Raw genomic sequence first — 15562 nt, 5'->3', positions numbered from 1 at the left:
CCACCCATTTATGTGCTATTTATATCATTTTTTCAAAACCTTCAATGACTTGCATGGAGACACTGGGAAGTTGGTTGCCATACTCAGAGTTTTACTTGCACTGTGTTCTTGATGACCTTAAAAGATTTACTGTTTAAAAAGGGTAAAAGTTTTCTGTTGCAGAATGATTGTAGTGTATTATGCCTGGCATTTTGAATTATGGAAGTATATACTATCTGGTTGCCTTCATACATCACAACAAGCTGGAATTAAATAGTAATCAGGCATGAGCACATCTTGTTGCTCTACCTTAGACTGCATTCTCTCATCCCACCTCCCTCTTCCTTTCAAAGGCAGTTCTTGATTGAGAACATATTTTCCCCCCAGTCTCTACTTTGCTGAGGTGTTGAATGTAGCCATTCCAGCAAAATGGAATTGTTTCCCATAAAAGCCAGAATTTAAAGCTCTGCTAAATCTCCATTTGGAATCCCAGTGTGTAGGGAGGAAACACTATCCAGAGGTACTTGGCTGTAGATATCTTGGAAAATTGATCTAACTGGGCTGTTGTTAATCAAGCACTGCACATAAGAAGAATATGCAAGTGTGGCAACAAGGAGTTGACATGACACCACATGCAGAAAGATAATTATTACAGTAGATTGCTTCAATAATGACATGGTTCAGAAATATGGGGTTCATTCCAGCAATGCATTTTCATCAGAAGGAGCTCTTCCACTAATATAAGACACATTTCATAAGAGAATGTCCTCTTGATTACTGGAAAGGCATCTTTGAATCCATACTCCAGTTGTTATTCAACCCTATAAACTTACTAAGACAATGAACTCAACATAAGAAATGCATTCAGGTTCTGACTGAGGACTGATTGAGTCCAGCATTCTAATAATGATTGACCACATCTGTTGTACACTTGCTCTGAACGGCTGAAGAGCCTTCATGTTAATCCAGCTTCAACACATGACACTCTAGGGCAACCTTGCTTTTTATTTTCCAGTATATATATTTGGCATATGATTAAAATGAATATAAATGTTACAGTATCCTGTTCTGACTTTCTTGGGGCTGTTGTTGTTTGTTGGCTCAAATATTGGGAACAAAGTATGGCAATTCGAAGTTTAGGGAGGGAACAATACCCTATTGGATCAGATCAGTGGTCCATCTAGTCTAGCATCCTGTCTCACAGAGTGGCCAATAAGTTACTGTATCTACTAGATCAGCGGTCCTCAACCCCCGGTCTGGGAACCGGTACCAGTCCATTGATCAGTCAGTACAGGGCTGTGGCTCGTTCTCGTTCTCCTCCCCAGCTGCTGCCCTGGGGGCTGCCCTACCACTCTGTCGCTGGCTCACCTTTGGTACTCTCCAGCGGCCGCCATGGCTGGGGCTCCCCCTTGGTGTGGCACTGCGCAGCTGCTGCTGGCAGCGCCCCCCAGTGGGTGGCGGGAAGTCAGGGGTGCTGGCAGGAAAGCAAGTGGAGCAGGGGCTCAGGCGGCGATGTCCCTCGGCAAAAGACTACCCCCCAGGCCTCAGTAAAATTGTCAAGTGTTGACCAGTCCCCGGTGATAAAAAGGTTGGGGACCACTGTACTAGATGGAGCAATGTCAGACTCATTGGTTAAAAGGGCCAGATCTGACACAAATGCCGTTTCGTTGGGCCAGGCCATGCCATAAAATGTAATGCCAGAAGTAGGAGTTATAAACTTTATAAAGGACACAGGCAAACCCAATTAACAATTTAAAAGAATATTGTCAAAATACAAACATGCTTAAAATATTAATACTGTTATAATATTTCCTTACATTCTTGCACTGATGCCTGGCATCCCACTTCCATTGCCTGTTACATATTAGCACTGGGACAGTATGCAAGGACATAAGGCACAGCGTCTGTCATTTGGCAATGAAAGTTGTTCATAGGCCAGTTAAGAGAAGAAGAGCTGTTTTTTGTACCTCACTTTCTAGTACCCGAAGGAGTCTCAAAGCAGCTTACAATTGCTTCCCCTTCCTCTCTCCACAACAGAAACCATGTGAGGTAGGTGAGGCTAAGAGGCTAGATGGGCTAATTCCAGCCCATGGATAATATTTTGGACACCCTGCATGAGAACAACCATGCAGAACATTCCATATGGTGACTGTGATGTTAGAAAATCACTAACCATGTAGATAAACCTAGTGGTATGGAGATTCTTTATGTGATGCTAGTTGTTGTGACTAGAATGATCCCCACCCCATTATTAGATTGATTCATATGGTGTGAAGCTGATGTCATGCAGAAGCAGATTTTAGTGACCTATATGTCACTTCCTTAGTATAAAAGATAGGGTGGAACTTCATTATAGAGGATAAAGACCTATTTGTCCATTTTCTTACTTCCTAAGTACAGCTGCGTTCCCTTGTCCTTTATCAGTTCACGGGCACATAGAATCATAGCACTGGAGGGGTCCATACAAGCCATCTAGTCCAATCCCCTGCTCAATGCAGGATCAGCCTAAAGCATCCTTGATAAATATCTGTCCAGCTACTGCTTAAAAAATGTCATTTAGGGGAAGCTCACCACCTCCCTAGGCAGTCGATTCCACTGCTCTGACTGAAATCCCCCCCCCCCCATATCTAGCCAGTACCATTCTACCATTCTCCTGCCTCCTTGTCCCAAGCCCTTTTCAGTGTGGAAACGGTGCTGGGATGGGGAGTGTTATCTCCCCCCCTTTTTTTGGTGCTACATGTGCATAGAATGTTCCATGGCCATCAATTTGACCCTTAAAAGCTATTGGATTGGATCCAGCTCAGGGTTTTCACAGACACAACATTTCCAGCTGTAGAGTGCTATTTTCTCAGCCTTCCCACTCACCTGCAGCCGCATCCCCCAAATGATGTTCTTCAGGAAGAAGGAAATGAGATTTGTAGAGGCAGAAGGCACATAAAAACAGTGTACTGGGTCCACTCCATTATCTATATGTAGATTTACAATTTAGACCTGGATCAGCCACATTAACATCTGGATCTATAAACCTGAGCAGCATACATAGCATCAGGCTGAAGCCTAGCTTCATTCAATTCAGGCTATTCTCAAGGATGTCAAAGCAGCCACAAGCACCTTAAGACTGGCACCCCCTCCCTTCTCTGTAATCCACACGCTCTCCGGAGGAAATCCATCCAAGGAGACAGAATTATGTGGGCAACAAACAGTTGTGAAAACTTAATCTAGTGGTATTTCATATGCAAATGCCCTGAGCATTTTAAACTCTTCTATCTGAGCTATCAGGTTTTCTGTTTGTTCCTATATCTGACAGTCACTGCATAATTCATAGAATCTCTTTGGAAATAAGAGGCTATTTAGGTATGTAAGTAGTCTTCTCAGAACAATGCAACAATTCTTCTTCCAAGGAAGAAAACCAAACTGTATTTCAGGAACAACCCTTTCTTTCTTTACATTTTCAGAATGAATGTCTTTTCATAATAAGGTGTTTTGACTTTCAGTTCCCACAGTGATTTGACACACACCCCACAGCACTAATGTATTTTTTCCCAGATAGGTAGCAGGGAGGTAATTTGTCCCTCTTTACAGGAATATACTTTTTCAGCCTATACCAATTTCTAGTTTGTTTGAATGGAGAAAGTACATCATCTCACACACCACAGGTAAAGTCAGAAACATTTGTTTAAGGATAGTTTTATAGACTATTAGGGCAATAATTCTGTTCCCATGCTGTGATGAAGTCATTTCCATGTAGTCTAGGAGTTGCTGAAGGATTTTGAAAATTTTAACTCTGCAATTTACATTTTCTTATTTGTGGTCATTATTTAATAATCATAAAAGTACCTGTTCTGAATTATTATGCTCCCTTAGAGAGGAGCATGAAAAGGGAAATAGAATGTGAAGCAGAAACGGAACGTATGAGAGAAAAAGGTCTGAAGAAAATACCATTGACAAAATGTTTTCAGATGGCATAAATCCCTATGTTTTAATATATCATAGCCCTCAAATACGATATTCCCTTAAGCATTTTACAAGAGCAGAGTGAAGTAAAAAGTGCATATAGTAGGAAAGGGCCATGAAATGGAACAAAAATGGATCTAGCTCCTAGTATAGTAAATCAATGAACATATTCTTTGGATGATTGTGTGCATGACAGCATTAACTGTTTCAAAAAATAAGTTCAAGTTGGGTTTAATAGTGACAGAGGCAGATAGAGGAATTTTGATCCAAAGAGAATCAAATTTTCTGCATTGTTACAATCCTCTTACTGATGTGACTCCACATAAGTTTCACAACACAGCCAAAAGTTACAGGTGGGTAGCCATGTTGGTCTGCAGTAGAACATCTAGATTCGAATCCAAGAACATTTTACAGACCAACAAGACTTTGGGGATATAGCCTTTCGAAAGTCAAAGCTCTCTGTTGATATGTGACAAAGGCAGCTTTGATTCTCAAAAGCCTAAATCCCCTAAGTGTTGTTAATCTCCAAGATACTACTGGACTCAAATATACCTGGTCTAACACTGTGGCTCCATGGGATAGTTTGAAAAAAAGAGCTCATGTGTGCAGTGTTCAAGAATCATCTCTTGTTTTATATTAATGCCAGGATCCTAGGCTTTACTCACATACAAGTTTTACTCACATCTCAGGATAAGCTGACTAGAGAAGATGTTATGAAGGACTCTGGTAGGCCTTTGTTTTTTAAATATTCTTTTATTGATTTTTTAAATATGATACAGAAATAATAACAGTATAACAAGGACAATGATCCCCCCCCCCAATCAGGACTCTGGCAATTTATGATTTCCTGACCCCCCACCATTAGTTCTGTTTACGAAGAATATCTGTGTAGTCATGCCATTGTTCTTGAAATTCTTGTGTTGGTCTCCCATTAACTTGACTTGTTAGTTTGGCCATTTTTGAAAGGTCTGCAAGTTTCCTATGAAACCTGAGTGTAAGTTTGTTAAATGTTAGTCTGGAGAAGCTACCTCATCAAGCAGAGGTCTGCTTGACTTTGGCCAGGGTGATCCTGGCAAGAGAATGGAAAGCGTCAACCCTACCTTCATTATTGGCTTGGTTTGGCCTTGTGTTTTTTCATCCATTTCTCCTGAATCAATTTATCATATGTTTATTAAAGACCATCTGTATCTTCCTGATGATTGTAGCATTTTACAGCATGGGACAAATTGGAGAACCTTGCTCAAGAAATGTTTACTGTGAATACATATGTATTCACACAAATTAGACAACACAAAAAGAGTTCTGTGTATTTAGCCCTTTGGGCTTTTTACTTTTAAGTAGCTGATGACAGGGTGTGGATTCCATTTAGGAGTTCAACAAGAGGGGGGAGGGGGGCAAGGTCATCACAATCAGTGGATCCTTGTAGTAAAGTGATTTCAGATCGGGGGACAGCATAGTGAAGATTCACTAAAGATGTAGTTCTAGTTGATGACATCATATACTGTACTAACATTTAATTAATTTGTAATGTGCCACAAGGCTCTTTTGGTCCTTAAACACAGTGGTCCGCAACCTTCCGGTTGCCGCGGACCGCTGCTCCGGAGTGGCGGGAGACGGCGGCCCGGGCCCCCGCGCATGCGCGGCAGCCCCAGCGCAAACGCGCATGCGCGGATTGCCACGCACGCGCGTTTGCGCCCGGCAGTCCGCGCATGCGCGTTTGCACCGCCGCCATGCCGGAGGCCATGGCTCCCTCTCCTCCGGGCTGCTAGCAAATCGGCTGCCAAAGCGGCTGATTAGCTTGTGGCTCGGCAAGCTTCTCTTCCTCCCCCCCGAAACAAGAAGCTTGCCGGGCTGCGAGCTAATCGGCCGCTTCGGCGGCCGATTTGCTCGTGGACTGGTGAAATTCTCGCTTCAGGGGGGGCGGGAAGAGGAAGCTGCTGCCCGGCGCCAAGGCCTTCACGGCCCGACACCGGGCCGCAGCCCGCGGGTTGGGGACCACAGCTTAAACAAATTAAAATGGCTCCCTCTCTAGAATTCATCCAGCAAGTTTTGATTTTAGGAGTAAATGCTGCATCAATAATTTTGCAAATCACTTCAAATAAGGGGTTGTTTTTATTTTGGATAAAGTGTCTTAGACATTTAAAAAACCTATATATATTGATGTGAGTGGTGGAGGTATGTGTCAGTCTCTTTAGCTGCTACAAGCCATAAGGTCTGCTGAATGCGGCAGCTGTAGCCAAAAGGAACTCTTTCTCCTTTGTCATCCCCCCTCCAGTCCTCATGAGTGGTATTTTCTTTGCATGACACAGACAGAGATAAACTGTTATCTTTCGCCAGAGCTCGAAGCCTAGTGTTGCAAGCTGCTCTATTCCATGGTTCTCAGGGTTGCACTGTACAGTTGGACTGGAGGATGATCCTTTTGTTATTTGCTTTGTATTTTAAAAAATACACCACCAGCTGATCCTCTTTTCAACAAACTGACAGTTATTACCTATACCTAGATGGCTTGGTGGGAATCATTTTCTCTATTCTGCCTGTCTTATCAAGTTCTGGTATATGCAGCACTGCTGATAAGGAATGAGAAATGTCACCCACGGGACCAACATGGATTATTTTTATTCACAGTTGTATAATGAGACAGCCAATTGCTTAGAATTGGAAAATATTCTATTGTTCTGGTTGGGCAGTTGCTTTTCTTTCTCTACTAGGACATCAGGGTGGGGGTGAAGGATGCATCTGGCATTATGTGACAGACTGAAGTTTCATTGTTCAAAGAAGTGCAACAGTGCTGCCCAAAGGAGGTCTCTTTATGTAATTTCTTTGAGGAGGCAACTGAAAGGAGGAAAGATATAGGGATAATGGACTGAATGAACTCAGAGATTCTAGACGTTTACTAAACATAGTGGTGCAAGATGGAAGGGGAAAAAGCAAGTTTTAAAAGCACAGTCTTTCATGAGTCAAAGAAATAGTGGTGCAAATATACTTTGATGGTTCTTTCTCTTGCTTTCTCTGAAAGACATTTCATATGGTTTGATCTTGTATAACTTTTTTCTGTATGCATCATGGAGAACTGAGGGTGGCTATCGTACATATAAGCTGCACATAGCATTCCACATTGATTGAATTTAGAAGGTTTGTGACAGGACTAATAATGTCTTTTTTCTTCTTAAAACCCAGATCTCTTGTGCATGACAAGAGTTAGAAAATCACCTATGGAAAGTGCGAGCCCCCCAAAAGCTAGCTATGCACACATGTCCTCATGTTGCAACCAGCTTATGGTGATGCCATCAAGGGTTTTAACGTGAGTGAGGAGCAGAGGTGGCTTGCCAGTGCCTCCCTCTGCATAGTCATTTGGGTGGTCTCCCATCCATTTACCAAACCTGCCTAGCTTTTGAAATCTGATGAGAATGGGCTATACTATGTTTCCTTCTTTCCCAGCCCAGAGCTAGCTAGCTCACTATTTCTAATCCCTTATCTGCTTGCCCTTTGAGGTCTGTTATGGTGAATAAAAGTTTATTGGATTTCAAGGTAACTAGAATCAAGGGATGTGAAACTATTAAAGTCTAATTTCCTGCCCTGTTCTGTATGTCCCTACTCTTCAAGTGAAGTAAGGAGTGATCACATTCATCTAACACCTGGATGATCAAGGAATGTTTGCTAAATAGTGTTCTTTGCAGCATCAAGCTTTATGCCAGTCCTTAGGGGTCCCCCCCCCCATTTTCTTTCCTGGCTCAATAAATTGTCATCATCAGATCTGTTGTGGCCAGCTTTTACGTTTCTACTCTGTAAACTACATGTACCTGAGAGGACCCCTCTAAAGTGCAATCAAGCCCTTTGCCCCTCCGTATCCTTACTGGCATTTGTTCAGGCATGATTACTGTCCAAATGCAACACAAGATGTTCAGTCATTACTTCTAGTGGAAACACTGTTTAAACTTTTCCTAGATAGATCAGCAGCCCAGTTCTTTCTCAGAGCCAGGTTTACAGCATAAGCTGCATGTGTATAGATGTGGAAGAAGCTAATTTGGAACTATGATGATTTCTGGGGATTAAATTGTTGAAGGGGAAGCATTTCTTTGGGTCACTAGAGACAAAAATGAACTAGGGTCCATTGTTTTAGCAAGAAGTTCTAAAAAGCTTCCTTTGTCTATCAGGACATTGAATGGGATTCCACAGTATTTCAGGTTGAGTTATTATTAGTATTAGGAAATCATTTATCATCAGGGTTCCACAGGATACAAACTTATCCTCAATGCTCTTTAATCTCTGTGCAAAGTCCTTGGGCTAAATAATTTGTAGTTGGGTGTTGGCTGTCATCAATATGCAGATGTCATACATGTCCTTATCCAAATCTCCCGATTATGCAGCAGAGGTCCTGAATCATTTTCTATCTGCTGTCATTAAATGGCTAAAAGTCAATAAATTGAAACTAAACCTTGAAAAAACAGAGGCAATGTGAGTTAGGAATGCAGAGGTCTTGAAGGACATTGTGCTCCCATGTGGGTTATGCTGACCCTTGCTGACCCAGTCAAAGACTTTGGGGTTATACTGGACCTAGCATCCCTGCTGGAGAAGCAAGTTAATGTGGCTGCAAGAAAAAAAACCCTTCCTTCAACTCAATCTAACCTAGAAGATAGCCTCATAATTTGACGATCTGGATCCATACCACAGTAAAATCAAGGCAAGACTACTACAATGTGTTCTCTATAGAGCTCCTTTCAAAGTCAGTTTGCCACCGCTCAGCTATTTTCAGAAGCCTTAATAAGGTAGGTAGGGAGGTAAATAAATAAAGTGTCTTTACTTTCAAGTAATATAAATTAAAGGGAGGCCATACAAGCAGATTTAATATATAAACAAAAGAATACAAAATGTTTATTTTCTAAATGTTCTTTATGCCATGACTAATAGTAAATTAAGCAAATATGTTCAGATTTCTTAGAAGGCTTCCACTTGATTTCTATTCTGATTTTATAGAATGAGCCTTCTAAACATAGCATGGATCTCATTAATACATACTGGGCAAAATTTTTTATCTAGTTCCTGTGTGGAAGCCTGCATTTGGTTCTATAATGACTGTCAATTAATTCTCTGTTCTTTTCCCCTGTTTTGGTTCACATAAGATAATGCTGTACAAGTGGTTGATTGAAAGGAATTCTCATCAGGAAATCTTTCTGCATAATCCTCTCTTGCTGGTTTCAAAACAGAAACATGAGGAATGGATCTGGATAAGGTATCTTATCTGAGCATTGCTTTTGTTATTGCATTTTGAAAAACAAAAGCGGAAGTGTAAAACAAAGAACACAGTACTATACTTTGTTGAGTTTGGGCAGAAGCTTTAAACCACATGTTGAATGCAAACCATGTTTTAACTGGTGGGTAGCTATTTCTGGCACAGTTTATCTAGATAATTATAAAATATGAATGCTTTGTGTAACAAAGAACTTTTTCCAAATTATTATGAGAAACCTTTTCTAATTATAAAACTACAATATGTAGTTGATGGCAGTGAATTTGTAAGTAAAGATGGAGAAGAATTGCTGTTAGCCTAATACAACTGCTTTGAACATCTGTTGTTGAAAAGTTCATTCATACATTTAACAATTGCATGCATCAAAAGCAGCTGTAAAGGCAAAAAGAAAACAATAGAAGACCTTGGCTACTTTCTTATGTGTTAACCAACATTTTAACGTTAGGGATAAAATGAAATGTAGAAAAATATAAACAATTTATAGAATCATAGAATCGTAGAATCATAGAGTTGGAAGGGGCCATACAGGCCATCTAGTCCAACCCCCTGCTCAACGCAGGATCAGCCCTAAGCATCCTAAAGCATCCAAGAAAAGTGTGTATCCAACCTTTGCTTGAAGACTGCCAGTGAGGGGGAGCTCACCACTTCCTTAGGCAGCCTATTCCACTGCTGAACTACTCTGACTGTGAAAATGTTTTTCCTGATATCTAGCCAATATCGTTGTAAAGGTAAAGGTAAAGGTATCCCCTGTGCAAGCACCGAGTCATGTCTGACCCTTGGGGTGACGCCCTCTAGCGTTTTCATGGCAGACTCAATACGGGGTGGTTTGCCAGTGCCTTCCCCAGTCATGACCGTTTACCCCCCAGCAAGCTGGGTATCGTTGTATTTGTAGTTTAATATATATTGAGTGGCAGGAGTGCATATTTAGCTGGAATAATACATGACCTACATGCTGGCATTAACATGGCCATAGCCTTTATTTACCCCGCACCAGAGGGTTAGCTAGAGCCTCTTGTGGCGCAGAGTGGTAAGGCAGCTGTCTGTAAGCTTTGCCCATGAGGCTGGGAGTTCAATCCCAGCAGCCGGCTCAAGGTTGACTCAGCCTTCCATCCTTCCGAGGTCGGTAAAATGAGTACCCAGCTTGCTGGGGGGTAAACGGTAATGACTGGGGAAGGCACTGGCAAACCACCCCATATTGAGTCTGCCATGAAAACGCTGGAGGGCGTCACCCCAAGGGTCAGACATGACTCGGTGCTTGCACAGGGGATACCTTTACCTTTACCTTTAGAGGGTTAGCACCACACGGGAGAGGGAGGCTGACCTAGCAGTGCATTGACTGCACAAAATCTCCAGGAGTTCAAAGGCACCTGGGGATCCACACCATTCCCAGCCAGGAACTGGAGCCCCTTGCTTCTGAAGTCCACCATTGAGAGAAGTGACTTTTGTGGAGGGCCAAAGGATGCCAACCTCATTTGGCTGACCCTAGTTCACCTGGCAAAACCAGGTGAACCTCCCAGCCAGCATGGCCATGCTTGTTTATGTGCTGTCCCTTATTTATGCTTCTGAATACCAGGGAGCCTGATATGCAGACTGGTCTCCCTGCCAACAGGCTCCATCCCATGCCCTGAACTGCAGCTGTGACAAAACTTTAACATTGAAATGTATTAACCAAACCACAGATCAACCATGCAACTAGTACAACCATTCTGATACAAAAATATCAGGGCAAGTGGGAGGAAAGCTGTTCCTGTGGCAGCCAAGGGACAAGGAGACTGAGACCACACACATGGTGCCTGTTAAAGGTGCCGTGGGCTTGCCTCACCTCCACACACAGTGCTGCCACCATTGCTGTGTTTGCTGCGCTTAGGCTGCTGAGGAGGTCGCATCTGCCTTCCAGCCAGCCTCTCTGCTGCATCAATAATGGCTGCAGTGAGTCATGGCTGTTCTTCATTATTAGAGCACAAAAATGTTTAAAAACATAAAATAATATATTTTTTATGCCAAAGAGATATTCTTTTATGGTTTTAAACATTTTTCCTCTTTGGTGAAAATTGTTTATATTTTTCTACATTTGGTTTTATCAGTAACCTTTTTGGTTTTCCCTTTTACCAGGTTGTGTGTTTGTTTCCCTTTATGTTATTTGTAACCAACAATTTTATGCATAGATCACCATTGCTTAAGCTTTTCTGAGTTACCATTAATGTTCTGTCTAGTCACCTTGTAGTGGTTGTAGGAAGAAGCTGAGTCAGATGAAGCTCTGAGACCACTGGACTCTAGAGTCCAGGTTTCATTATGTTTAGGATTATGCTGTATTAAATCCCTTCAGCAATCCTCTCAAGGACTCTCAACTACGGCCTGGAAATTTCAGCCTACTCCTCATGCAATTGAGTGCTTTGTAATTGGTCAAATGACTGAACTGAGCTACATTTCCCTATGGAAGTTATTCAGTTACTTAGAGTAACAGTAACGGTAATCTGTTCTCTACATAGGGCAAACAGGTTAAACCCTCCACCAAAGAATTAATGGACACAGCTCTGACATCAAAAACCCCAGAACTGAAAAACTTGTAGAGGAACACTTCAACCTTCCAGGATATTCAATAAGGGACCTGAAAGTAGCTGTTTTATTGCAAAGGAACTTCAAGAACAGGCTAGAAAGGGAGACTGCAGAAATGCAAGTTATTACAACATTCAAAACTATGACATACCCTGGACTCAACAAAGACATCGGGTTTTTTATGCTTGCTAATCTTGCTTAAATCGTTTATCCACATTCCTCACAATTTATTTTATTTAGGACAATGTGAATGAAAGGTGATGGTAGTGATATGTAATGGAATTTTGAGTTTAACTCCCTGATCCTCGGATGAGATAGTTGCCCGCTCAGCAATTCACTTGCAGGAATGTTTCATACTTGTATGGAGACAGATGGGGCCAGCAGCAAATGGTGGGATAGGAGCCGTTGATCACTGACATAGTTTTATTTCACCTATGTTTTGGTAAACTACAACTGAATTCGAGGGGATTGATTGGCTGGTTTAGCAAAGAATTATCACATGGCTGTATTTGGATGCTGTGACACAGTTTACTAATGTAACAGGATTAACTTTTGCTTTTATAGTCCCACTGTCATGATGGTCAGTTCATAGTCTGAGGAAGAGTTCTTGCACTCGAAAGCTCACCCCTTGAATAAATCTTTGTTGGTCAGACCAACACGGCTACCCATTTGAATCTACCAGAAGGAGTCACTCTACCAGAGTGAATCACATGGCTGCATTTTAAGTGTGGTCTGTAGAACACTAACTGATGTAATGCAGTGTAGAATACACTTTTTTCAGAATTCCAATATGCCCATTCATTAGTCATCCTGTTCTGACTACATAAAAAAAAAACATATTCATTAGTAAGATCCAATGTACAGCTTGCTGTACAAAAAATCAGGTCAGTTATCAGGAATGCCATCCCTATAGTAATCTTTACAAGCACTACATTCATTAAACTAGATTCTGAGCGCTGAAAATCTCCTCTTGATTTGAATGAGCTCAACTACACTACTGTACTTGAATAAAACAAACTGATTGAGAGCTTTTAGTGTACTTAATGGGGACATAATTAACTGATACATGTAGCTTGCAATGCGACTTTCATGTGGCCTAGACTCATGTAAAATTTGCATGATCCTATTAATGTTCTAATAAAGGTGCACCACTTCCTCATAGTAAGCAACAGTGGAACGAAAAAATTAGGATGTTATTACAGAGAAAAAATTAATTATACTGGGAGAAGTTTAGAAAGTAGAAAGGCTGGATTTTTATGATCTTTTATGATCCGTATATGTAATTAAAGTATCTTCTCTTCATCTAGATCTGATAAATATATTAAAAAAGATGGTGCTGTGGGTCTCCTTGTGAAGCCACTGGATATTGCAACTTTGATTTCAATGCCTGCTACTTCTACTACCAGCATCCATGGCTTCATTATGTAACAGCTATGGACATTGTACTTTTGCGAGCATATAAGACTCATGTAAACGTATCGGTTTCTTCTGAGAGTCAGCTGGGTGTAGTGGTTAAGAGTGACAGCCTCTAGTCTGGAGAACCGGGTTTAAATCCTCCACATGTAGACACCTGAGTAACCCTGATCCAGTCACTGTTCTCTCAGAGCTCTCTCAGCCTCACCTACTTCACAGGGTGCCTGTTGTGAGAAAAGGAAATGGAAAGCGATTGTAAGACACTTAGAGGTTTCTTTGGTTAACCAAAAGTGGGATACAAAAAACAGCTCCTCTTCTTTCTCAGCTGGCTATGGGAAGCCCCAAGTGCACATATGCAAGAGGTTTTCTTATTTATTTATAACATTTATGCCCCGCTCCCTCTCACTCTGATGGGACTCATGGAGGCTAATAGCAAATACAATATGCCTGATAAAATAATACAAAAGATACCAAAAATAAACTTAAAAATATAAAATGATTAAGAATTTATTGTCATTAAAATCTATCCACTATCAAGCAGGGTAAAATGTATGGATGGGGAAGACCCAGCTGAAAAATACCAGCTGCCTGGTGGATCACAGTCACCCAAAAGCCACCTAAAAAAGAGCAGCCATGCATGCCCAGAAGAATCTAGGTTTCCTGAAACCCCGGGGTTTCTTGACGACTCTGGAAGGGCTATCTGAATGGGTGAGATTTAATTAATTTTAATACATTTTTAAAATTTGTGAAATATTTATCAGGTGATATAACACATTATGGTCATTTCTACCCCCCTCCCAAAATGTTCAATAATGGGCCTGGAGGGGGTGGGAACTAGAGAGGTTCCTGGTGGGCATGTACGTAGCTATGCTTCGCAATTCTGCCGAATTACACCACTTCTGGGGTTTCTCAAAGCCTGAAGCATCCTTAATGGTAAAAAAGTTCTGAAAGGCTGCCCTAGTCTGACACTGTTACTACTGCATCATGCCAGTATTCATGATGATGATTGTGATAGTGACAGAACCTTCATTATACCTGGGGAAAGCTGCCATAGCAATGTCTCAGATAACAAGACTTGTAGTCCAAAAGAGTCTGGCAAATGTAATAACCCAGAATTCTTTCATCCCTCTCTAGGAATGCCGCTGTAGCAGCATTCTGGAAGGCCAGCATAAAAGGAAAAGTGGCAGCTATGGAGGTGGGAAGGGTTAGTGCTATAGTGAATGATGAATCCATTATGATTAAGGTCCAAACTTTGGAGAGGATTTGGACATGGCTCCCAAAGGTCTTAGAATTCTGAACTGAGAAAATTCTTGTCCTCCCAATTCTATAATTCACCACTAATAATAATGCTATAATATCCTTATCCATGGTTCCTCAATATATTTGTGAAACAGCCTGGGGGGTCCGGCTGTCCAAGTTGGAATAGGGTCAATCAGGGTGCAGCCAGCAATGCTGGTTGCACCCTGATTGGCCCTCCCCCAGCAGCTCCCGCCATCCATCCCTGGACTCTAGCCTCTTTGCTCTCAAACGTGCTTAAGCTGCCTGACTGGGTGCCTGGGGAGGGAACCCTTTCAAGGCCTATTCTTAGGAATGGGCTTTGAAGCTAGTAGGTATATAAACTGATGTTGTGCTGCCCTAGCCGGCCACACAGCTGAGTGCTGCTGGTGCAGAGGGCATGAAGACTGCCCAGCTGGGACTTGGTTGTGTGTCCCTATCGGGGCTTGCCTCTGTAACCGGCATCCTGCTGCTATGCCCCAGCTCCTTATCTTCCTCCTCCGAGGGATCTGGCAGAACAGGCTCTGGCATTGGTGCAGAGGCACCCTCCGGTAACGGGGGCATGACAGATGCTCACATTAGCTGCATTTTAATTTTATGCAAATAGATATATATTTTAAAATGTCAGTGTGGAAGCAAATGTTTCTGTCACGTGAAAGACAGTGATGTGCAAATAACAGTGCTGGGGAAGGTGATATGAAATCCCCTATCCCAGTCATTTAACCCTGTGGAAGTTTGCACCTGCCTAGTGAAGTGCATGAGAATCAAATCCAAGCAACATAAATCTGAGAGAGTCCCTGGCTCTGTAAAATGTTATTTAATTTGTATTAGTAACCGTGTCAATATCTGCTTCCGGTAGTTGTCCAAGTCTACTAGCTCCCTGGTCATTAATATTCCTTTTGACATTGAGATAAGGTTCCTAGAAGTGGCTAGAGAACTGAATCTTGTTGGGGTTGACTGGCATAAAATGCTCAATGACATGTTTGAAAATGTATTTTCTGTGGAACTAAGAAAAAACTACCTGCTCAGCACCTGGGAGGTTCCTCAGGGAGCAAAAGTATTTCTTGAGCACAGTCAGGATGAAGGTCCAGCTTTCACTGATATCAGAATGTTTCCAACTGACCTAAGTACTTGTCA

At 41.9% G+C, this 15562-nt stretch overlaps 1 long non-coding RNA gene across 1 annotated transcript in view; it reads right to left on the bottom strand.

The window, feature by feature from the left end:
- The window catches only part of LOC143838144 (uncharacterized), an 81787-nt gene that overhangs the window by 35190 nt on the left and 31035 nt on the right, over positions 1 to 15562 (bottom strand). The gene's annotated exons all lie outside the window — the stretch shown is intronic.

This window comes from Paroedura picta, chromosome 5 (assembly GCF_049243985.1).
Source record: "Paroedura picta isolate Pp20150507F chromosome 5, Ppicta_v3.0, whole genome shotgun sequence".
NCBI lineage: Eukaryota > Metazoa > Chordata > Lepidosauria > Squamata > Gekkonidae > Paroedura > Paroedura picta.
The sequence above is the reverse complement of the archived record's forward strand: the minus strand, read 5'-3'. Positions and strand labels throughout refer to the sequence as shown.